This window comes from Camelus bactrianus, chromosome 15 (assembly GCF_048773025.1).
Source record: "Camelus bactrianus isolate YW-2024 breed Bactrian camel chromosome 15, ASM4877302v1, whole genome shotgun sequence".
NCBI lineage: Eukaryota > Metazoa > Chordata > Mammalia > Artiodactyla > Camelidae > Camelus > Camelus bactrianus.
Window position 1 is genome coordinate 70,133,792 of NC_133553.1, and position 24,084 is coordinate 70,157,875.

General features: G+C 41.0%; 1 protein-coding gene across 28 annotated transcripts in view; it reads left to right on the forward strand.

Moving 5' to 3' along the window:
- LOC141573361 (uncharacterized) overlaps nucleotides 1-24,084 on the forward strand; it is an 89,639-nt gene that overhangs the window by 52,199 nt on the left and 13,356 nt on the right. For 26 of the 28 annotated variants that reach the window (XR_012499048.1, XR_012499046.1, XR_012499050.1 and 23 more), the window contains 2 exons: nucleotides 1,436-1,660; nucleotides 8,313-8,436. The gene's annotated coding sequence lies outside the window, so the exon portion shown is untranslated. Of the gene's footprint in view, nucleotides 1-1,435; nucleotides 1,661-2,276; nucleotides 2,411-8,312; nucleotides 8,437-24,084 lie in introns of those variants that run through there. The other 2 variants (XM_074341473.1, XM_074341472.1) reach the window with 2 other exon arrangements.

Genomic DNA, 24,084 nt, shown 5'->3' on the forward strand with positions numbered 1-24,084 from the left:
GTGCTGTAGGGTGCAAATGATGCGCGTGGGCAGCCCGAGCACAGCTGCTCCTTCCTCGTAAGTGCAGGATAGCATAGCTTTTGTGGTGAAGGCTTTATGAGAGCCCCGTGTAGACTCTCAGTGCTCCAAAGGGATGCCTTGTGGTTTGGAGATGGGATTCTCATTTCTGTAAATACCCAAGGATTGTGTAATTGGGCCCTGCTGATTTGAATCTATTCTTTAGAAAGTACATATTGTAGATATATTTTTCAAGCATGCATGGTTTTTTCTTTTATTATTTATAGTTCTACCCTCTCTCTTGGTGGGACTTTTCATGGAATCCAGGAAACAGCCCTCAGCCACCTAGGTCTTCACACGTCTCTGTGGCGGTTTTCTTCCCTGACTAGAAGAGGGTTCTGCATAGGAAATTTTCTTTGTTCCCCTTTTCTTGAAGTCTCTCTGTCTGTCTGCCCACCTCTCACCTGTCCAACTGTCCATTTCTCTACCCACTCATTCTTCTGACTTGTTCCAAAAAGCATTTCAGGCAGCTTACAGAAGAACAGATACCAAATAAACAGGTTAGAAAATGGGGCCAAGTTCAGACAGTGAGGCTAGGAGGCGAGCCTGTGTGAGGGTGGCAGGCATGAGAGACACGCGTCTGCCCTGTGACTTATAAGATCGACAACAAGAGTGTGCGTGAGGGTCCCAGCAGACACAGGGAAACAGGGCTTGTGGGAGATGCTCACTGGCTGTGAAATAAATAAGTGGCTGAGGAGAAGCCCAGCCTTTCCAGCTACTAAGGCTTAGGAGAATACTTTGAGTGTCTTCAACATCAGAGTATTTCATCTTTTCTTTTATCAGAGTTCTACATATAGTTGGTTACATTCTGTACCTGGAAATTTCTACAAAATTTCTTCCCACGTGAGTCCCATGACTCGGGAATGGGGTGGTTCTGCTCATTGACTGGGGTTGGCCAGAAACCGAAAATGACAGCTTCAAAGGAGCCTGGGATTTGTCAGTTATGTTTTGTCAGTACTGTAGAGTTCAAAAAGTGCTTTCACAGTATCTCTCCATCTGAGGCGGCAGCGTGCTCTCTTACCAGCATCAGGAGCTCAGGGGCTCGGGATGGTGGGGGCTGATTGCATTGCCGTCAAGACAGCTGAGCTAGTCACTGCAGGTGTGGTTCTATTACGTAAGGCCTTTCATGTTCTTTACTTGAATGTTTCAACAGGGAGTTAATTAACTGAGTCAATTAACATTTAATAAATATGATGCTTTGTTGAAAAGACAGTTATAGACAGAATATAAGCTCTGAAGCCTTTAAAAACGGTTTCATTACTGAAATTTCAGTAGGGGAGATACACAGTTTATCTTATTTATGCCTCTCTTTTAAAGTAACAAAGAAACAAGACAGAAAAGGCAGAGGATGGTTTCTGTTCTTCCTTTCTGCTTGCAGGTGCCCTCACCTCCAGTAGCATCCATCCAGACACCGGAACTGACACTGGCCGTGCTCAGAACTGCCTCAGCCCTGAAGACACAACTGACAAATAGAAGGGGGCCACGCCCTGTTACAGCAGGTGCTCTCACTTTGTGGATCCTTATGTAACTGAGCGGTGTTAATCAGGATTGCCCGTTCTACATTGTGTGGCGCTGCTGCGGTGTCTCCTAGTTACTTGTTTCTGTAAGTATTCATGTATTATTCCCCACTGCGTGGTACTACACGTCTAAAAATGCTTTTTTCAGATGAAAAATAATGTGCATTTACTATAATATGTCTGAAAAAAGGGGCAAAAGAGTCTATCTTGGTCCCGCTACTCAGAGATAATAATTAACAATTTAACATTTATTTTCTGTTCTTTTCGTCAGTGTGTATCATCTCTGTCATAAAAACCAGTGAGCACTCTGTCCCTGTTTACTGTTCGGAGACCTCCATTTTCCATTCGGCTTATTACATGTTTTTCTACAATATTCTATCTCCCCTGGCATGATTTTTAAAGACCAGTGTAGCATTCTGTCTTATGGAGGCATCGTCCATTTTACTTCGGACTTAAATAAACTTTTAAATTCCAAGTATACTTAACTGAAATACTGAAAAGAGAACTGTGGTGGTACAGGAAGGCCCCTAACTCCCTTCCCATTATTTCCTGAGAGTAAAAGCTGTTGAAAATTTGGTATATATATTTCATGACCTTTATGCCTATGAGATACATATATATACACATATGAGAAATCAATGTATAGGTGTGTGTATATATGCTTTATTTAAAAATGAGACCATACTATATGTTTTTCTGCAGCTCGCTTTATTCACTCAGGGGTATATCATGGACGTCCTCCCACTCCAGACTCACCCGGCCCTTTCAGATAGATTGGAGGGGTCTCCTGATGTGATGGTGTCGTCTCTTGTCCACGGACACATTTGGTGGGAGAGTGCTGTGGACAAGGCCCTGGACCACGGCGAAACGCCTGCTCCCTCAGTGCCCGCAGCTCGCCTTGATTTACCGCATCATTGTCTTGATGGTGGACAGTTAAGTTTTCTCCATTTTCCACTGTCAGAAAGAATGTTTGAGTTGCATCCTTCTTGGACAGACATTCCTGTGATCTTGTATGTGTATTCCTTATTTAAGGCTTCTGGAAATTTAGTCCCTGGATGTGACATTTACATTCATCACAGACTCCTTTCAAGTGACTAGAAATTCCTTCTCCATTGGGGAATGAAAAAATGCACAATTACTTATGTAACCAATTCTCTATCGCTGGATATGATTTCACTTCAGTTTTTCTTCCCACCTTTGTAAACAGTGCTGTGTAAATGCCCTGATGGGTACATCTTTTTGGACTGATTTTTTTTTCCTAAAGGAAACGATTCCTAGAAGTGGAGTTGAGTCAGTGTGTATGTACGTTTTTCAGAGCTTACAAATCCATTGATATGTCATCCTCTGAAAAAGTCGCTCATGATTTGTTCTCCCACAGATGGACACTAGCTAGAATATCTTAAAAATATTTGCCGATATGATAAGCAAAAGTGCTTTTTCATTGTTTTTGTTTGCATTTGATGACCAGTGAAGTTTTGAGCATTTTTCACTCATTAGCCATTTGACTTTTTTAAAATGAATGATTCCTTTTGTCCTTTGCCCACATTTAAGTGAGGGAGCTTCTTGTTGCTTTGTGACAGCTTTTTGTATGTTATGAAAATTAACTTCGTGAATTCATCAACATGTATCACAGAGCTTTTTCTTGTCATTTCTTTCCTTTCATTTTGTTCAGGAAGTTTTTTGATTCTTGTTGTGGCTCAAACTATTCTTAGGATAGTAAATGTCTTCCTTATGGGTTTTATCTTTGACATTATTCTTAGAAATAGTCTCATATAATGGAATAAATCTCTTCTGTAGGTTTTTTTAATCTCTAAGATGGAGATTATAATAGTACATGTTATAGTGAGGAGAAGTTGAGTTAATAAGAGCAAAGAGTTGTATTTGCTGTTACTAGTACTTTTTAATATTTACATCACTATCTGCAATTTATCTTGTGGTCATTATGACAGGAATGGAATATATTCTTTCCAGGTTATTCTCTGTCCCAGGACAATTACCAAATTCATAATTTTCTCTTTGATTTGAAATCCCACCTGTACAAAATACATACACTAGAGTCTCTTTTTGAGCTCATGGTTCCCTTCTGTCAATCTCCTTTCCTTACTCCAGCACCATATCTTACATATTGTAAAAATTTATTTAATCACTGGCAGTCTGATTTTTTTTGATTCTTTTCTTCCATCCCAAATTTTCTTGTCAAGTATTATGACTTTATTATTCCTGAAGAATTCCAAAATATTTTGTTCAAGTTAAAAAAAATCAGATTGGAATTTTCATGGGATATTTTAGTAAGTTTTGAATTATTCTTAGGAGAACTTACATCTTTACAAAACTGCTTTCCTCCATGCAATATGTTTATGTCTCTACATTCATACCTCTTACTTTAACCCTCAGTACAGTCCTGAAGTTTGTCCATTTAGAATATGGGCATTATTTTTGAATTTATTCCAGATTATTGTTTATGTTTTTGTTAATTTTGTAAGTGAGAATTTTTTGCTATTATATTTTTTAACTGTTCAAACTGACACCTAGGAAGGCAGATTCGGTTTGTCAATACTCACTTTGTAACTTGTCATTTAAAATTGTAAGTATTAAGTACTTGTTCCAGAATCCTTTCTTTTCTGTTTTTAAAAATTTGTTTCCAAGATTCTCAAAATGTTCATAGCTAAGTAGTATAGGTGGGGACACAGATGGAGAGAGGTAGTGTGGCTCACGTACAAACTGTGAGCACTTTCATGGCTGCCTTTAGGCTGGAGAAGCTGCAGAAGAGCCCAGGTTAGACCAAGGGTGGCTTTGTATGCACTTGAAAGCCAGCTTTCCTGCCTGTATGGTGAAGCCTGGTGGGCGTGGCAGGTAGATGATCAAGGTCTGATCAAGGTCATTGGCTACACAGAGCGCTGTGTCTGTGAGAACTGGAGACCATTACCATGGGAAATGCTTGGCGCCAGGAACACTGCAGGGGAGCTGGGGAGCCTGTGTGTTAAGGAATTTCCAGCCCTGGGAGTGGGAAGATGAGACTCTGCATTCAGATCTGAGTTTGAATTCATCCTCTCTTGTTTACTGGTCCTCTGAATTTTGTCAAGTTATCTACCCGCTTTGAACTCCTGTTTTCTTGTCTCTCAAAACAGGAGAATTACAGCCTGCTGCTAGAGTGTTTGATCAGGGTAAATGATTTGTGTCTATAAGATGCCACGTACAGTCACAATCTCAGTGAGAAATGGGCTGTCGCCTCCTCTTCTGCAACTCAGTGCTCCATAAGGCATCGGGGGAAAGCCAGTCCCTAATTTGTATGTGATGCAATGAGGAACAAAATTAACGTCTTGCCTTTCCCTAGCAGTATTCTTACTTCTTTGCTTCATTTACTTTTTTCCTCCTTTACTCTCCCCTTTCACCTCCTCCACCAAAAGAGACTGAGTCTGTCTCAGAACACTACATTCAAATTACTTTAAATGTTGACTCATCCCCATGAAATTACAGTGAAATTAGAAATAATCTGTACACGTCCCAGACATGATTATATTTGATTTACACACACACACACACACACACACACACAATCAGGCTACCTCCCATTTGCTGAGGGAGAAGGACCACTTTTTATGAGTTTTCATTCACTGAGCGTGAGAGCAAAGTCTCTTAAGCAGAAATTCGCCTGGCTTCTTGCATGGTTTTTTAAATTGGATTTCTGCTTTGTGTCCACAGAAATAGTCTCCTATTAGAAGAGGGGAAGTGGAGACATAGATATTCTGCTGAGATATTGGTGTCATCATATTTGAGTTGGAAAGGACTTAGGACAGCATAGAGTCGTACCTTTTTATGGGTGAGAATCCATGATAGTGTAACTTGGACAAGAACCCGGGTCTTCTGTCTTCATGTCCACGCGGATGAAGAGGCAACTGGGTGGGGGATGGCAGGGATCCTTGCTTTAGTTCCGGGGTCTTGCTAGTTTCCATTGTTCAGCTGCCTTTAGTTTATGTCCATGTGGCCTCTCATGGGAAGGTCACTCTATCCTGATAGATTGAGTTTCTAATCAGCAAAAAGGTCTGGACCCACTCATGGTTCCCAGAGATTTTCTGCTGACCTGCTGACACTTTATATACATGAGACCTAAGAAACTGCTGGATATAAAATCCTTATTGTTATCGTTTGCCCTTGAGTTCCACAGGAATGGGGTGCTGTCTCAGGCTGTCTAAGGCCAGCTCTGAACAAAGATAGGGTGATAGGCTGTGCAGCTGGACACTCCCCAGTCGAATGGGATTTCCACCTTAGTTTTTAGAATCAGGCAGATAAGTTCAAATCTTGAATTTACCAGTTATTAGCTTTATGACCTTGAGGAAGAAACTTTACTTTTTTGGGGACAAAGTTTCTTTATCTTTAAATAAGTTCAGTATTCATTTTAGGATTTTGTTTTAGAATTGAATGAACTAATTCCCTCATTTATTCCTAAAATACTGATCACATGGTTCTATGCTGGTGACTTAGTGGTTGATTACTAAGGGACTCAGTAGTGAGAATGTGGGTGAGGCTCCCTGGATAATAGAGCTTATATTCCAGGATATGCTTGTAAAAGACTGGATTGCAGTGGATTTTTAGTAAATGTCCATTCCTTTCCTAATCCCCTTTGATTGTGTATATATCTTTATACTAATATATGAACAATTTTTTATTGCAATTTAAGTCTTTTTGTAGTATTTAAAGTGTGTAGCTATAACAAAAATACGTGAAATAAAATGATTTGACTTTTATTTTCTTTTCAATAAGCAAAACAAAATAAAATAGAAAAGAAAAGAAAAAGTTTTGAAGGAGTAGAAATAATTATATTTCCGTGGAATCGACTCCCTCTGTTAGGTTTTTCGGTTGTGTTCTTAAACAGCATATAAAATTGACAGGTTTTGACTTCAGTGTTGATAGCTGGGTGAGTATAGTTTCTTTTTGTGGTTGTCTTTGATGAATTATTTGCACTAGATCATAAATAATGTGCATGTTACATATTGGAAGCGAGGAAACAGTGGAGACATACTGCCTCCAATGCAGTCATTTTGTTACCGAGTCCAAACTCATTCTGCTCACCAAATGACAGGCCAATAAACTGGGAGATGAGGTGTTGGAGCAAGGAATAGTGACTTTATTTGCAAAGCTGGCAGACCCAGAAGATGGCAGACTGATGTCCTGGAGAACCATCTTCCCCAAGTCAGAATTGAGTCTCCTTTTATACTAAAAAGGGGCCGGGCTGCAGTTGGTTGTTGGAAACTTCTTGTTGTATGAATTGCTTGTCCTTTGAATCCGCTGTTCTTGCAGCTGTCCATGTGGATCAAATCATGTTGCCCCTGTAAAACCTCCAAAAATAAAACAAAGTTATTCTCTATTTTGCAACTTGCCATCTCTACATAAGTGCAGATTAGTTAGCATCCTTCAAGATCACGGCCAGGAGTAGAGGCTGTCCTGGATATTTCAGTCTAAAGGCAACTTTCTTTTACAAATGGTGCAGAGATAGCAAGTCTGAGCCTAGAAAACAGGGCACAGGGTTAAAGCCAAAGGAACAGACCTAACATGGGGTCAAAATTGTTCTTTTCTATTACAATTCCCTTTTCCGCTTCATAGATAATTTTAGTAAGAAACATGAGCAATTTTGTATTTTTGCTTCTTAATAACCGATAAGTGGGCCAACTATCTTTTTGTGAGCAGGGATGCTGTGCGGGCATAGGGGTCACAGCAAATTCTTGTTGGGGGTGGCCGACCCTGGAACATGTCTGATGCCCCGTGAGTGTTGGTGAGGGTCCCCCTAGCCAGCGGCTCTCTTCAGGAGCCAGCATATGGGCATTGATATCTGGAGAGCTCATTTTCGGATGCAGGAAATTTTTTAGATACTGCGATTGAAAAATCACTCCAGCTGGGGATAATTAGGGAAAAAAGGAAAAGGAAAGGGGTTTGGAGTAGAGTAGAAGAGAAGGACATCAGATCACGGAGCCTGAGTTCTTGGCAGCGGGGCTTCGGGGGAGAGGGGTGCAGACGTGGGGAGGGGCCTGGCCCCGGAACCAGCTCCTGCACCTGTCCCCGTGCCCAAGCCACATAGCTTTTAATTGGGCCACCTCTCTGGGCTGGATGTCACCCTGGGCAGAACCCTGAGAATCGAAGGTAAGGGGTGGGCAGCACTCACCTAGGGGGTCACTGTGGATTTCGGTCAAGTCCACAGTGCCTATTCTGGTCATGTGTCTTCACTTGACCTTTATCTCAGGATCTGTGGAGGAGGAGAATGGAACTCAGGTAGAGATCCAGGAAGATATCCGACTGTGTTAAGAGAGGACAGACACAGTGACACGGGGAGCGAGGACACTTGCAGCAAAGTAAAATTACTTCACAACTATTACTTCAGAGTTGCAGGTGTGAGAGAGCCTAAGCCTGTCTCAGAGTGCAGGGGACAAGTGGAAAGGAATGGCAAAATTTCCACTGAAGGTTGAAATTTTGTTAAATAGCCTGCTACTGTTGCTTGTATCACTTGAATGAATGCAGGCATATTTCTGCGGGCATTTATAGGTTCACTCAACCCCACCAGCCCCTCTTGCCCCCATCGGGGATGGGATTTCTCAAGCACAGTGCCCCTCCTGCTAGGGTGGGCCACGCTGCGTGTCGTCGCCTGGGGCCGGGATGCTGCAGGGCACTGAGTCCCCGAGGCGCGGCCTGGGAGACACGACAGGAATATCTCTGCTCTCGACTGAGGGCCTCCTTTTCCCCCTGCAGTGTAAGAATGCCGGTGACTGAGTTAGAAGCATGCTCCCAAGCTGTCCGTGTCCTTGCCATTCAGAAGCGGACCCTGGAAGCTTCCAAATTTCTCCAGAATGCGTTCTACATTCACCTTCGGCAGGTGAGTGTATGTCTTTACACAAGTGGAGGAATTACTGCCGTTTTCCTGGAACTTACTCACCACTAGTCCATTTGATTTTTCTGTGCTAGGATTCAGTATGGCCTGCTAAAATATCTGGAGTCAGATCTTGAAACACTGATGAAGAGGATCATTTATTTTATTTCTATATATGATAGCCTTTTACTTTCAAAATTCAGAATTTTTGGTTCAGGAATTTTGGGGGGGTTGGTGAAACAACTTTGCTCTTACCATCTTTGAGACCTGTTGCTTTGTGCCTCTCACCTGTCTTCTGTCACTTGTGAGGAGATTCCATTTGTGACACTATCCGGGTTGTTCATGTTATAAAACATATAGTCTGTTAAAGTACAGTCCCTTTTACTCCGAAGACATTCCACAAATACTACTACAACCTGGGTGTGGTTTTAAGAAGACAGAGTCATTAGAACATGTACTTGCAGTTTGCTAGTGCAAAATCCCCAAATCAATAGTCTAGCTCAACATCTAAAATCTTTCTAATCTACCTTGGATTTGTATGGATAAGTGAAGCAGTTTGCTAAGAACTCAAGACCAGGGTTAGAATACAGGCTGGTGTAGCTCAGCAGGTTCTCCTGAGCCAGCGCAGTGCCAGAGGGCTGGGCTGAGGGGGAGAGGGCTGGGCCTTGGGGAAAGGGGAGGGCCAAGAAGGAGGGGGGTCCTGCCTTTCCTGAGCTCAAAGTTTCATGGCAAACACCTTCACCAGGTGAAAAACTTGGAGTTTCTTCTAAGAACAGTAGGTTTGAAAAGAGTCATAAAAGCACGGGAGTGACAATATCCCTTTTGTGTCTAGTATGGGAGAGCGGCTGTGGAGCCACTTAGGAGACTCGTGAGTCCAGGTGTGCAGTGTTGGTGGCTTCCACCTGAGCGGTGGGACAGTCAGTGGGACAGGCACTGGGAAAAAACGAACAGACTTTAGGCATGTTTAGATGGTAAAAAAGAAAGGATGAATGATGTCTGTGAAGGTAGGATGGAGTTAGGCCCAGGTTTCTGGGTGGATTAATGAGGTAAGTGACGGTCCTGCTGTGCTCTGAGGAGGGAAAGCTGCAGAGGGAGCTCTGGGGGAAAACTGATGAGTTCAACTGTGGGTAAAGTGAAAGGCTGTTCGATGTGTGGTCTGGGAGTTCAGGTGAGAGCCAGTAGCGAGTAGCAGGAGGGGAGAGAGACTGTCAAATCATTTTGTGAGCATACAAATAATTATGATTAATGATACACTTACGCCTCTACATTCTGGATTTAAAACCCATTAACATTTTGCTATATTGACTGCAGAGGTTCCTAATATTTTTAACAAAAATAAAATAATTAGAAACGAAATAGTGGAGTTAATGAACATCATAGAGCTGATGTGTGTCCTTGTATGTATTTTGATACCTCATCTGTTTATAACCATAATCTATAAAAAGTTAACTAGTTTAGCATAAGAGTTAAACAGAGGGACGTGACACACAGTGTTGGGGCTTGAAGCAGATCTTCTCAGGCAAATTATGTCGCCTCTCTGTGCCTTAGTTCCATCTCCTGTGACTGCCCCCGGGCCTCTCATCACAGCTGATTTCCTAGACTAGATGTTGGGAGGGAGGCTGCTGAAGGGAGTAAGAAGTGGCAACTGCGAGGGACACTGAAGAGAGACACAAAAAGTGATTAAAGCCGATAAACTCAGTACAAACAAATACTCTCAAAAGAGAAAGAATCCCGCAGTGTTTTGAGCCACTTAGCGTATGGGAAACAAAACCACGTGGACCCAAAGCTCTTGAGCATGTGAATATTGTGGGTGGGAGGGTGTCATCAGAAAAGGGTTGAGAAAAGGCCTTTTGGTTTCCCTTGACGTGTCCAGTAAGGATGGGTAGCAGAAGAGAAAACCCCCTGCTTCACAGTGGAAGCTGCTGTTTTGTGCAAAACTGACCAAAGGTTGGAGACCAGTCATCAGCGGTGCTGGCAAATGAAGAGACTTCGGGATTGGGTGGGGCACTTGCTGCGACTTCCAGGTGAACTGCTGGCTGGGGGCTGTATGGCGGGCAGTAGGTTTGCAGGGTGACCCGGGCATAAACCCTGGCTCTGAGGCTGCTGGTCTGACTAGCAAACCTGGGCACCCGCAGTCCTAATGGGGCAGCTCGGGATGTGGCCTGGGACACCTGCCATGCTGAGTGCGAAAAGAGAGCTTCCCTGTGGGGGTGTCCCTGCCGAGAGTGGGAACGTGTTCCTGCAGGGGAGGAAGAGCCTCTGAGCAGGGTGCTGGATGCACAGGCAAGAGCACCCTGAGCACGGAGGGTTTGGGGAGCCGGAAGTCACACAGTGTCCCGAGCAGCCTTGTTCCTGAGAAACTAGAGGGAGAAGAGGCTGAAAAGGCAGGCTAGTGTCAGACCCTGTGGTGGGTTATGAGTGACAGTAAATGACTGGTCCGGCAGGCACGAGAGAACCCTGTGGGCGTCCCAGCGGGGGCGTCACAACGGAGGGTGTAGCTGGGTTACAGACTTCGCCACTTATTAGCTGTGTGACTTTGAGCAAGATCACCCCACCTCTCTCTATATATCTTCATCTGTAAAATGACCCAGTGACAAGCTCGTGTCATCAGAAGGCTTAGTTTAGCTCTGATCCTCTGTGTCCAGTCTTGTCAGTGCTTCCCTGCAAGGTTCTGCATTGGCTGCTCTTACCCTCAGATGGGAGGGCGTAGAGGGACATTGTAGCACCTGACGGCAGGAAGGGGTTGCTTTAAAAACAGACATGTAGCCGCCTGCAGTTGCAGGCCTGCAGGCAGTTTGATTGATGGTCCTGGAGAGGACTTTGGAGGCCTTAGCATCGTTTTAAGACTTGTTTTCCCTTGGGGGCAGCATTTGCCTTTGCAGATTAATGTTGAAGGTTTGGGCTTCTTGCAAAGCTGTCTTCAGAGATGGTTATATACGTAACATATCGTATAAAATAAAACGCTTTTATTTAATGTGTGGGACTTTGCAGCTGTTGGGAACAGCTCTGTTGGCCTGGTCTCCACGGAGGACACTAGGGGTCAGCAGAGCGTGCGGGAGGGCAGGCAGCCCGCCATGCTGCTGCGGGGTGTTCTCCCCGGCACGGCACTCTGCTGAGTTGACTATTCTCTGAGTTTGGTTGCCAGATGAGCAGACAGCAAATTAATGATTTCTGGTGGGATTGTATAATGACAGGAAGAAAGAGGGTCCCGTAGTTTTTCTAGACTAGAACATGCTTTTGGTTCCTGATCCAGTGTGTTCCATTACAGAATTGATGAGTTGTGTCTATTCTGGGACTTGTCGACTGAAAGAAATGTGTAGCCTGAAAGTTTAGAGTTATGCTTTATTTGGCGGGATGACTCGAGGCAGGATGACAGCCTTCAAATCTGTCTGAGGGACTGCTCCCAAGAAGTAGGGGAGGAGCTAGGATTATATAGGAACTTTACAACAAAGACCAGGGAGTTGGAAGAATAAACGATTGCTTGTTATCTAAAGAAATCCAGGCATCTCAACTTCAAGAATTTAGTGATTTTCTTTGTATGGGAGGAAGTAAACATTTTGGCTCATTGAATTCATTTATTTTGCAAGCACCTAGTTATCTAGGGCCAGTATTCTGTCCTTTCTTATTCTGAGTCCCCTCAGAGGGCACCATTCTGAGTGGCTGCTTAGGCTCAGCTATAGGCCTGTCCTCCCTGGGAGATGGTGGCAGGTGCTGATGACTTGGTTTCAGCATTCTTTGTTTACTGACATGGTTGCCGTATTTTCATTCACATTGTAGTATTTTCATTCACACTGCTCCCCCTTGGTCCTAAATTCGACCAATATTTTGAGAGACATTTCATGACCAATTTTGTCCCAGGGTGCTATGAAGGCTCATTCCTAGTTCAGGTTGAAGAAACTTCTGACCTGCCATTCAAGGTGTTAGGTGTTTTTATCAGGCCCTGTTGTTACTAAAAGTTCTCTGGATGGCCTGTCTTACTAGTCTGTTATGATCCAGGAAATGTTTACCCTTCGTTGCTCATTCCCATACATAGAATCACACTGTTATAATTTTTTTATGCAGGGTTATAAATTTTATGTATTTCTTCAATATGATTTGCCATCATCAATCTTGTTGTAGGCCTAGCTACACTTTGGGAAATGTAAGAGAACACAATCTTATAAAATAGACAGGATATAAGTAATAGAGCTAGTAACGTTAATAAAGTCACAATTAAGAATTTAATAGTCAAGAAGTTATATTTTTGGGTTAAAATTTTTCTTGTGTTTCTGACTGAGTTTGAGTGATCTTACGAGAAAGTTCGTATTTATGGTCAGGCTTCGAGCAGGTATTAATTGGCCAGGGGAAGTCTCCCACCTTGTAAGATCAACAGTGGCCTAAACAGAACTATAATTTCCTTTTTAGAATAACGTTTCTGAGGGCTATCTAGTTAGAGCCTTGGAGTAGGGAAACCCACCAAGGTAACACAGAAGTACTAGACATAGGTAATTTACCATAAACTTAACAATTGGAGTAGTTCATAATCAAAGGTAGGAGAAATTATCAAAGTAATTGGTATACAGGCCTGGTCTGGTGTCTTGGGTCAGCTGTCTACCTCATATGTCGTCGTCTTCTCATCCTGGCCTGGTAGCTTTTTCTCCATTTGGGCATTGTTTGAAGGTGAGCAGTGCTCTATAGGCCAGTGCACTGCAGGGGCTCCTTCTGATTGGAAATGAATCTGAAAGTCAGTTTCCTTCAGCTTTGCTGTGTATGGTCTAGTTAGGAGTACCTGATAGAGTCCTTCCATTCATGTTGGAGACAGTTTTTTAAGTCATGCCTGTTCCAGTATGTATAATCCCGTGGCCGCATGTCATGGGGCATTGGATTTTTACCCAAGGATATATTAATAAGCTTCAGAAAGAAACATACAGTGTCCTTTTAATAATTCAATTAAACTTTGCAGCAATGTAACATGACAGCAAGGAATGATCTGGGAAGTGTCTTACTAAATATAGACCTCAATGAACAAAATGAGAATTTAATATCCACTAAAATATAATCTTTTTCTCTCTAAAGTTCCCTCATTTTTATCAAATATAGTCAAATCAAGGTGAATTTGTTTACAAGTTAAGTCTGATTATTTGATCATATAGGCTCTTTTAAATTGGCTGTGTTGGAACTTTTAATAAGGACTTTTAAGCTAGAATGTTAATAAGGTTTGCTAAGGCCAGGAAGGCCCCGTCAAGGGCTTGTCATAGATTTCTGCCTAACAGATTTAGGTAAATTCTTTTCTTTTTGAAGTCCTTAAAATACCTTGAGGTTCCTATACCTGTTAGGAGACGATCTTCCTAATTTATCTCATAGAGCCACTGGGGACCTTAAAGATTTTAGTCTCTTGAGGGATCAGATAGAGAGAAAAGATAACTGTTCTAAGTCTGCTTACATAGGTATAATTTGTCATATTGACGTGAATCATAACTAGTTTAAGGAGAAGAGTTTCTTTATGTCTGGTAAACAGGTTAAAAGCCAGTAGTATTTCAGACAAAATCAAAAATTGTAACCATATTCATCAGTTTACTCAGTCCCACGTAACTAATTCTTTTAATCAGAGTTTCATTAGACCTTTAAATTTCTTACCCAGTTTATTTCAGTGCTATAGTTTGAAATTTATTAGAAATCAGTAAATCTCCTTGAAGAGAGAGTATTTTGCAAAATCATCAGAAGAAAACAATTACCTGCCTATAAATGACAACAGAATTAACAGCATGGTTAAACAACATTACACTGTAATCTATAAAGAAACCTGGTCACAATAACCAGAATTATGACTGGTAACATTTCAGATATACCAGAATGTTAGGGAGTCCATATAATTTCTAGAATATCTATATTAATAATATTTTCTCATACAATATAACCTAGGAAGATTTATTATTCATTTGACAATACTTCCCATGTTAGTTAACATGCCAAATGAAACTTACTACTTTAAAATCTCTCTTTGAGATGTTTCAGGGACCCTTTGTAGCATCCCATAGTTAACTGGAGACTAAAAGAATTTTAATGAGAAATTGATATTTGGGGAGCTTGTTAAAAGTTTTCAAAACACTTGGTCAGATAAACGTATAGATCACTGTAAAGTAGTACTTACTCATTAAGAAGAAAATATTTCAAAGTTAAAGGCACAACAGATCACTTAAGTCGCATAAGAAGCTTTACAATTTGTTACTGAAGGTGGATTAATATTTTAAGAAAATTTTGTCCCCTTAACAGAGAGAAAACCAAATCTAGTCTTGTACCAGCTTACTTCTAAGATTCATTTACTTTGCCCAAATTGATTCTAAACTTAGCCAATTCTGACCACGTAAAAAACTCTTTCCTTAGGGTTCCTCTTCCACAAGCCTTCCCCAGCTTTCTATACTCGTATTAGTGTGTCCCTTATTTTTTCTTCCATTCAGAAGTAACCAGATTCAGGACAAAGTCACTATTTTTCATTAACAAAATATAATTCCATTCCTTATATCTTCCTTTACACATTTATCTTACCTTCCTAGGATACTGAGATCTTTCCCTTAATAATAGAGACTATTTCAGAGTGGCACCAAGCATTTATTAATATTTCTAAACACCTTTAGTTTCTCTGTAAGAGGAAGTCATATGTTAAGTAATTCATATTTCAATCTTATTTTATCTGAAAATGGTATAGCTATTAAATAAAATCCTATCATTTAACTTAATTTAGCACAACTCTAGAATTTAGATACCAAACTTTTAGAGATTATTTTAAGCATACATTTTAAATATATATTTTTAAATATTTACCCAAAACTCTCTTCTCATTTGCATTTAATTTACTTCAAATTTTATCACACCACATTACTATTATTTTTTTGACAAATCTGTAACAGATATATCAGGATCTTATTTGACTTTCATTAAACCTAGGTACAGTAAAGGTTTTATACTTAATATTGATGACTTTAAAGATGTCTATATTAATTAGAACATACTTAAACTAAACAATACCAAGTGTTATCTTAATATTGAATATTTACCAGTTCACGTGAACCTGAAGGTCAACTTAGTCAGTTTTTATTTTTACAATACTTAATTTGTAAGCTATTACTTTTTACGTCAATTAAGCAGAGCTCTTTGACTTTGTTTTTTTTTTTTTAGCAGTAGAAATATCTCACATCTATAATGTGTACTCAGGCTTATAAACAGACCAAAGCTAGAGATCTCATAGCTTCACTTTAAAACTTACTTATAAGATAGGTATAATAATAGTTGGAGTAAACTTAATTTGCTTGCTCAAATCACTAAGGCTTACTATTTATGAAAAGGACATTTAAGATTTCTTGACAAAGTCTGACGGACCCATCAGAGTTCTGGGTTCTAAAATGCCAAAAATTTCTTTGGCCTTAAGTTTTATCTCATTGAGCTAATTAGGCTCAGTCCTAGGTCACTGTTTGCTGTGTATACATTTCTGATCTGCAAGACAATGACAGACACTTGCAGTTCCCCAGAGAACTGCTCTGTCATGCAGGCCCAATTTTATCTCCTTATTTGGCTTTTTTGTATCAATGAGAAGAGCTGTAAACAAAGAATTCCATGTTTTAAAACTTTAAGGTTCAATTTATCTTGTCTTCCAAAGCTTGCATAAGGCATTTAGTAAGGTCTCTTTTCCTTGAGTTATAAGTTAAACCCAGGGTAAACCTCTTATTATATTTTTCTATTAGCCACTGAATATTAGTTTTTAGTTTTACATTATATTGGACGGCTCATGTAACTCTATTGCTTTCCTTTATTTTGTTCAATTAATATTTTCTGAGGGACAGAAATGTGCCAAGCCTTGTAATACCAAGAACAGGAAGCGTTTTTCCATTGAAAAGTATCTATCCCACAACATAATTAAGCAAAAAGTTTATATAAAGCCCATTTAAACATACCAATTTTACAAACTTTTATCTCAATTTTATTAACTCTAATACCTTTAATTTTAATATTTATTAGGTTTAATCAATAATTTTTATTTCTAGAAGGAATGCCAGAAGCATTTTTCTTCTTTTCTTTTCTTTCTTTTTTTTTTTTTTTCACTGTATCTAATTTTATAGAAAAGTCTCTGGGATACCCAAGTTTTAGCCAAAGAACTTAGGCCCTTCTCAACTTTTAATTTGATTAATTGGTCTGTTGCCCCAGTCATTGATCAAATATCACAGTCTAAATATATTATATGTATCTATCCCTATAAATACATACATTTTAAACTGGGGTAAATAAAACGGAATTGTTTGAACTTTAATTTTGGGGGGCAGGAGGTTATCTGTTTGGCCACTTTTTTTTTTTAACTTTACGTAGTGTAGTATTAAAATCTTGTCTCTAAATCCAACAATGTCCATTTTATTTATCTCATTCAAAATAACCATCAAAAAAATTTACCCATTTTGGATAAGCCCCTTATCTTTTTTTTTTTTTCCGTTAAGAAAAAAATCTTTCGACATTTTTGCATTCTTTTTTCCAGTTACGCAACCTAATTAACATTAATTATTCTAAGATTTTATTAACATCTCTAAAACCATTAATGGGAAAGGAAAAACATAAATGTAGCTTTTTAAACCAGTTTTTTTAAAATAAGTTCTTAGATTAACCATTAGATACATTTTCTACCTTTAAACTTGATTTTAATAGGTACCAATAAAACGGCTGTTTATAATGAGAGCTCTTTCAACTTTTACCAATTTAAAAGTTTTCTAAATTAAGGGATCCATCATATGGCCATCAATTTATATATATATAGTGATTTTAAACGAATAAGATGAAGAGGCTTTTCCAAATGAGAGTAGGGGTGCTGCCTAAATAAAATTCAAAAGTTTACTCTCCAAAAGGTAAAGCAGTTCATGGTCCAGACTGATGCAACAAAGGTTAAGATGGCAAAATGCCTGAAAATTGGTACAAAAGATTGTTGAGAATCCCAATTTATTTGTGTGGCCACCATATGTACACAATACTTGTACCTTTTGCATGGCAGAGTCCAAATTTTCCATTAAAAACAAAAAGGAAACACATATATACATACATACACACACATAAAACACCCAGCGAAAGATAAAACGTTTATATTTCAAGGACACAGGAAGAGAAATCCAAGTTCCCCCTAAAAGGGTTTTGATTTTTATAAGTCCAGAATTCCAAAAAATGTTTTTATCAGGCCTGGTTAGTTACTTTAAGAGTGAGATTTTTTTTTTAATTCCAAATTAAATTTGTAAGTTTTGTATGTATATAAACCTGGCTGGGGTATTAGTTGGAGGCTGGCAATATGTCATTTCTTTATCTTTTTTTCCTTTTCTTTCTTCCTTTCTTTCTTTCTTTCTTTTTTTTTTTTTTTTTTTTTTTTTTTTGAAAGTTCTATTCCCCATTCTAAGGTAGGGATGTCAGAATAAAATTGCTAGTAGGTTTTCCCGCAGGGACAACTCTATGGCATGAAGTCTTTGCCTATACCACTCCTGCAAGTTTCTCAGTCATCCGAGAAAACTGTTACGAGCCAGGAAGGGGGTCCCATTTTTGGAGTTGAAAGGTTCCTCATAAGAGTTTTACTTTTATTCTGAAAAATTCAATGGAGGTAACCAAATTGAGGAAAACATTAGACCAGCCTCTTACCTAACCACTCAGTCCTGACCCCAGTGTCTTTCAACATGGACCCACTCCGGATGTCTCCACTGGGTATTTTCCTGGTATCTTTCAACCAGCCCCACCTTGGACGTCTCCTAAAGATGGGTGTTTCCCGTTATCTTTCAACCAGGCCCCACCCAGTATGTCTCCACTGGGTGGGTTTTTCCCCCCCAGTATCTTTCAACTGGAGGGCCAGGTACCTGGATACACCGCCAAATAAAACTCAGGATTATCACCCAATATGGGAGATCCGAGAACCAAGATAGACTCACCCAAATTCATCTGGACTCCCCGAGGAGGTGGATGGGCACAAAGGGCCACTGCTGGTACCAAGGCTCCGGATACTCGGAGAGTTCAGGTGGAGAAAGTCTGCTCTGGGTCCCTTCATGGTGTCCAAAACTGTTGACTGAAATACATGTGCAGCCTAAAAGTTAAGAGTTATGTTTTATTTGCCGGGAGGACTCGAGCCGGGATGACAGCCTCTCAGATCGCTCTGAGGGACTGCTCCGAAGAGGTTGGGGAGGAGTTAGGATATATAGGAGCTTTACAACAAAGACCAGGTAGTTGGAACAATAAAACATTGTTTGTTATCTAAAGAAAGTCAGGTATGTCAAGTTAAAGAGTTTAGTGATTTTCTATGTATCACGTGGGCTCACTGCATTCATTCTTTAGACAAGCACCTAGCTATCTAGGGCAAGTATCCTGTCTTTTCTTATTCTCATTCTGTTCAGAGGGCACTGTTGTGAGTGGCCGTAGAGGCTGGCCTTCAGGACTGTCCTCGCTGGGGGATGGCAGCAGCCGCTGATGATTTGGTTTCAGCATTATTTGTTTACTGACATGGTTGCAGTATTTTCATTCACATTGTAGTATTTTCATTCACAGACTGATTGTGGATAATCTGGAAACTTGGAAAGGAACCGAGATAGAATTACTGCAGGTACCTTCTACTTTAATATTCCGTGTGCAAACATAAACACGGATGAAGCATACATTTGAATTTGGTGGTGTAGGGAATGGTTTCTGCACATTACAGAAGGCAAGGCAGAATTCCTCTACTTTGTTGGCAGGGATGTGGGTACACCTGTCTTTTCTGTAGCGGTTTCTGAGAGCAGTTTATGGTAATTAACAAACATTGACAAACGGTGGCACACATTGCATTTAAGAGCTGGCCTGTGCAAACTTGTATATTGGACAGGTGGTTTGGAGAGAGATGTAGCCAAGGCCTGGGCTCAGATACAGGTTTAAATCGCCATTTCCTCACCAAAGGGCCTTGGACTAGAGTGTAACCTCCCTTAATCTGTTGGTGAAACTGTGAAATGTGCATTATAATATTCGTTTCTTCCTGGGTTTGTTGTAAGTTGTGAACAGTATTATAACACTCATGAAACACTTAACAAACAGGCACTTAGCAGTGTTCACTGTGTCTGTCCGCCCCGCTTAGCGTGTGTCACAGCCGTAAAGGTAGCATGTGCCTGTTGAGGATGTACTGGTAGCCTCTTGAATAGGTTGTGAATTTGGTGATTTCCTTTAATGCTTGAAACTCTATACGCCATGGGCAGTTATTTTCATGGACAGATGAGGAATCTCAGGGTAAAGAAGACTGTGTAATTTGCCTAAAGTCAGACCATAATTTTGGGTGCTGGGGCCTCGGTTCAGCATGGGCCCCTGGGCCTTCTGCCCTCTCCGTTCAGCCCCAGAGCCAGACGTGGGGTCACCTGTCTCCCAGCCCAGAATATCCAGTAGGCAGCAACACAAACCTGGACCTGTGCTGCTTAAGCAAAACTCCGGAGGGGAGGCAGGTACTAAGGGGATAAATGTAAAAACAGACGACTGCAAAGTGTGATCAGCTCTGAGAAGGAAAGGAACACGCCTCGCCACGCAGAGCTGGGAGATTTCCCTTCGGAGCTGCTCTGGGGGCGTTCATCTCAGCTAAACAAACTCCGGTCCTGCACCAACGCAGGAAGGCAGGGCGCGTGTGACCAGGTTGACTTGGCCTCGTTGATCATACTCATTCCCCATTCAGCGGCAGCACTTACGGGCACTTACCTAGTAAACAGATGTCGGCCATAATCATCACGCACTTTGCTTGGTAGTTTTATTGGCCTCACATTTGAGATGAGGTAATTGAAGCTGGGGAGTTTGTTGCATGCCCGTGATTACCTTGGAAATACCCCCACTGGTCTTTCAACCTAGATTGGTGTGGCTGTTATATCCCAGCCCTGTAAATGGCATCGTGTAGCTTCTACCAAGTGGCGCAAATGACTGACATTGATTTTTCTTAATTCGTAGGAAATGGTATGTGACAATAAGAGAAAAAGGTAGTCAGAAATTGTTTGGAAAACTAGAACAAAATCCAATTCTTCCCCAGCTGGGGAAGCGTACCCAGTGTCACTCACCCCACTCACTGCCTGGCATCTCCTCCCTGCCAACTCCGTGTTCAGAAGCCACTCTGAGCCTTTGAAGAACATTTTGCCTCATGACACTGTTGACTAGGACCTGCGGCCTCTCTGTCCCTGGTTAATTCTCTCTTCAAAGCCATTTAAATTTTATGCAGGCTCCTCAGCTCAGATGTAAGAATAGCCTCTTTAAACTTCTTGATGCAGCTCCTTAGTGAAGATCTTTCGAAGGAAAACTAGCCAAAACCTGGGAGGTATGCACACAGTGACTGCAACCTCAGCACTTTGTGAAGTTCAGAATCAGAGGGGTGGGAGACTCAGGAAAGGCTTTTTAAGGTAGAAAGGGGAAAGTGAAAGGGCTCAGGCTGTGTGAGACTGAAGCATCTCGGTCCCAGCTAGCAAGGCAGCTGCGTTCAGGATAGTATGTGAGGAGTACAGAGTTCTCACAAAGAAAGAAGTGGTGGGATGGGAGGGAGAACAGATAGATTCTTTACTAGGGAAGGAAAAAGTGCGCTGAAAACTTCCTGGTTGAATAAGAGGACTGTGACATGATGTGCTTGAATTTTGGAGAGAAGGGTTTTGTGGATACAGGCCTAGGAGGACGCTGTCTGGCTAGGGGGTCAGCACAACAGGGAACCACAGAGAACAGGGCCGACCTCAGGGCCCCTGCTGGGGGAGGGGCTGCCCGCCATTTTGAGCCCTGGGGGCTGCTTCTCTCCCTTGGCTGGGGCCTCAGAACTCCCTTCATATCCCAGTCCTGTTGATACAAGAAAACAGATGTGTGGCATGAGAAGGGCTGTGTCCCAGGCTTTGGTTGAGCCCCTGGAATGTGCCCCACCATACGTGGGTCCTTGGCTTCATGCAGGAAAGATTTCAAGAGCAAGCCACTGTTGAGTAATGGTAGATTTATTCACAGAGACACATTGAAAGGCAAGAGAAAGGCCACGAGTTGTGGGGTTCGGGTGCTCAGATTAAAAGTAGGTACACACTCCACAGACAGAGAGTGGGCCTTCTCGGAAGAGGGAGAGAGAGTGGTGACCGCGAGGTGGCGCTGTGTTGCTCATTTTCTTCGGCTTGGTTGTTTCATATGCTAATAAGTAGACTGTGTAGCCTAAGGGCAAGGGGCTGGGATTCCCAGGGAGTTAGCCATTTCCTACCCTGTGACCTTTTGTGGCTAGCCTTGGGATGGCCATGGTGCCTTGGGGCATGTTATTCACCATGTTAGTATTACAATGGGTGTATAATGAAGCTCAAGCTTTGCTAGAAGAAGTTTTATCTCTTCATCTTGAGCCTAAAGGCCTATTGGGGATTGAATCCTTCACCATTTTGATGTTAATTGTTGTGGCCTTCCTTGAATGGGTGTGCTCTGCCCCCTTCCATCCTGTCTCACTCTGATGACACAGAGAGAGCAAAGGCCGGGCCCTACTCGTGCTCCTGCATTTAAAAGGGGGAGGGGTGGTGTGGGCTGAGGATGACTCTGAGTGGTGAGAAGGATGTTTCAGATTTTCCCACGTGGGACATGGGGACCTGCCAGCAGACACTGCAGATTTATCTCACGGGCATTATCGCTTGTGTCACTCATTTGTTTCTATTTTTCTTTTTTTTTTTTTAAGTATTTAATCTAAATTTAATATCAGGTTTTTTTAGGAAACAAGTTTCTCTTTTTCTTTTTTTGGGGGCTCTTTAGGGGGTAGGTAATTAGGTGTATTTATCTGTTCGTGGAGGCCCTGGCACTTGAACCCAGGACCCCGGGCACGCTAAGGACACGCTCTACCACTGAGCTCTACCACCCGCCCCATCATCTTTTACTTTTTGCTTTAGCTGCCAAGAATCTTACAGCTGAATTTCTAGTCGGCCTTTAACACTTACCCTAACTTCATGGCATTCATTTTTATGACTTTACCTTCCCCTGGTTTCATTTAAGTATTCAATCTCCATTTTGTCTTCACTCTCACTTTTGTCTGTTTGTTGTTATGGTTGTTAAGCTGTGTTTAAAAAAATTGTTTAATTTCTCTTTTAGCAGGAGGCTGAAAGTAAATAAATATGTAAACAAACTTATCACACTTAAATATTTTATACTTTCTAAGCTGTTTAGTAGTTACTTAAAAACCGAATTGAATACTAAAGTGATAAAATTTTTAAATTATTTTTTAAGTTTTTATAAAGGTATAGCTGATTTACAATATGATATAAGTTTCAGGTGTACAATAGTTGCACAATTTTTATTTTTATGTTCCATTTATAGTTATTGTAAAACATTGGCTATATTCCCTGTGTTGTAAGATTCATCCCTGTAGCGTGTTTATGTTAGATGGAGCAGTTTGTATAAGAAAGCTGGGTAACGCAGAGTCTGGGGAGTGGCTCTGTCTAACACATGTTCATGGTCACCCTTCCTGTCAGAGCCCAGGCCCTCACTCCTCTCTGCAGGGGAGCGTGTGGAAGCAGCCCTCATCAGCGCTGGCACCACCCTCTGAGTGGCAGTGACAACAGTGACTGTCTGTGGACATGCAAATTGTTGTTCCAGGAGCTTTACATGCATTTCTGCATTTAATAATTAAAGCCCTCCTGTGAGGAATCATTTTATGTTTTTAATGAATAATACATTTTATTTTGATTTTGATAGAGTTCAAACCTCCAGAAAATGTACTGGAATAGTACAATAAACGCTTAGAGACAGTTCACCTAAAAGGGCACTATTTGCCCTTTTGTGTCTGGCTTACTTTAGTATAAACTTTCAAGGTCCATCCATGTTGTACCCTCAATCAGTAATTTATTCTTCTGATTTGATAATATCTTTTTTTTTTCGTTTTTTGTCTACTTAAAAATATTTTCATTGAATTCTAGTCAGTTTATAATGTTGCATCAGTTTCTTGTGTACAGCACAACACTTCATTTACATAGGAACATACCTGTATTCATTTTCATATTCTTTTTCAATATGTTACTATAAGATACGAAATATATTCTCCTGTGCTATACAGTATAAACTTGCTGTTTACTCTATACATACTATCTGCAAATCTTGAACTCCCAATTTATTCCTTCCCACACCCTCTCCCCTCAGGTAACCATAGTTTGGTTTCTGTGTCTCTGTGTCTGTTTCTGTTCTGTAGATAAGTTTATCTTTTTGTTTGTTTGGTTTTTTTTGGGTTTTTTTTTTTTTTTTAGATTCCATATGTGAGCGATCTCATATGGTATTTTTCTCCCTCTTTCTGGGTTACTTCACTTAGTATGACATTCTCCAGGTCCATTCATGTTGCTGCAAATGGCATTACTTTATTATTTTTTTATGGGTGAATAGTAGTCTGTTGTACAAATATACTACAACCTCTTTATCCAGTCATCTATCAGTGGACATTTAGGTTGTTTCAATGTCTTGCTATTGTAAATAGTGCTGCTGTGAACATTGGGGTGTAGGTGTATTTTTGAATTAGGGTTCCTTCTGGATATGTGCCTAGGAGTGGGATTGCTGGGTCATATGGGAGGTCAATTTTTTGTCTTTTGAGGAACCTCTATACTGTTTTCCACAATGGCTCCACCAAACTGCATTCCCACCACAGTGTAGGAGGGTTCCCAATTCTCCGTAGCCTCTCCAGCATTTATTGTTTGT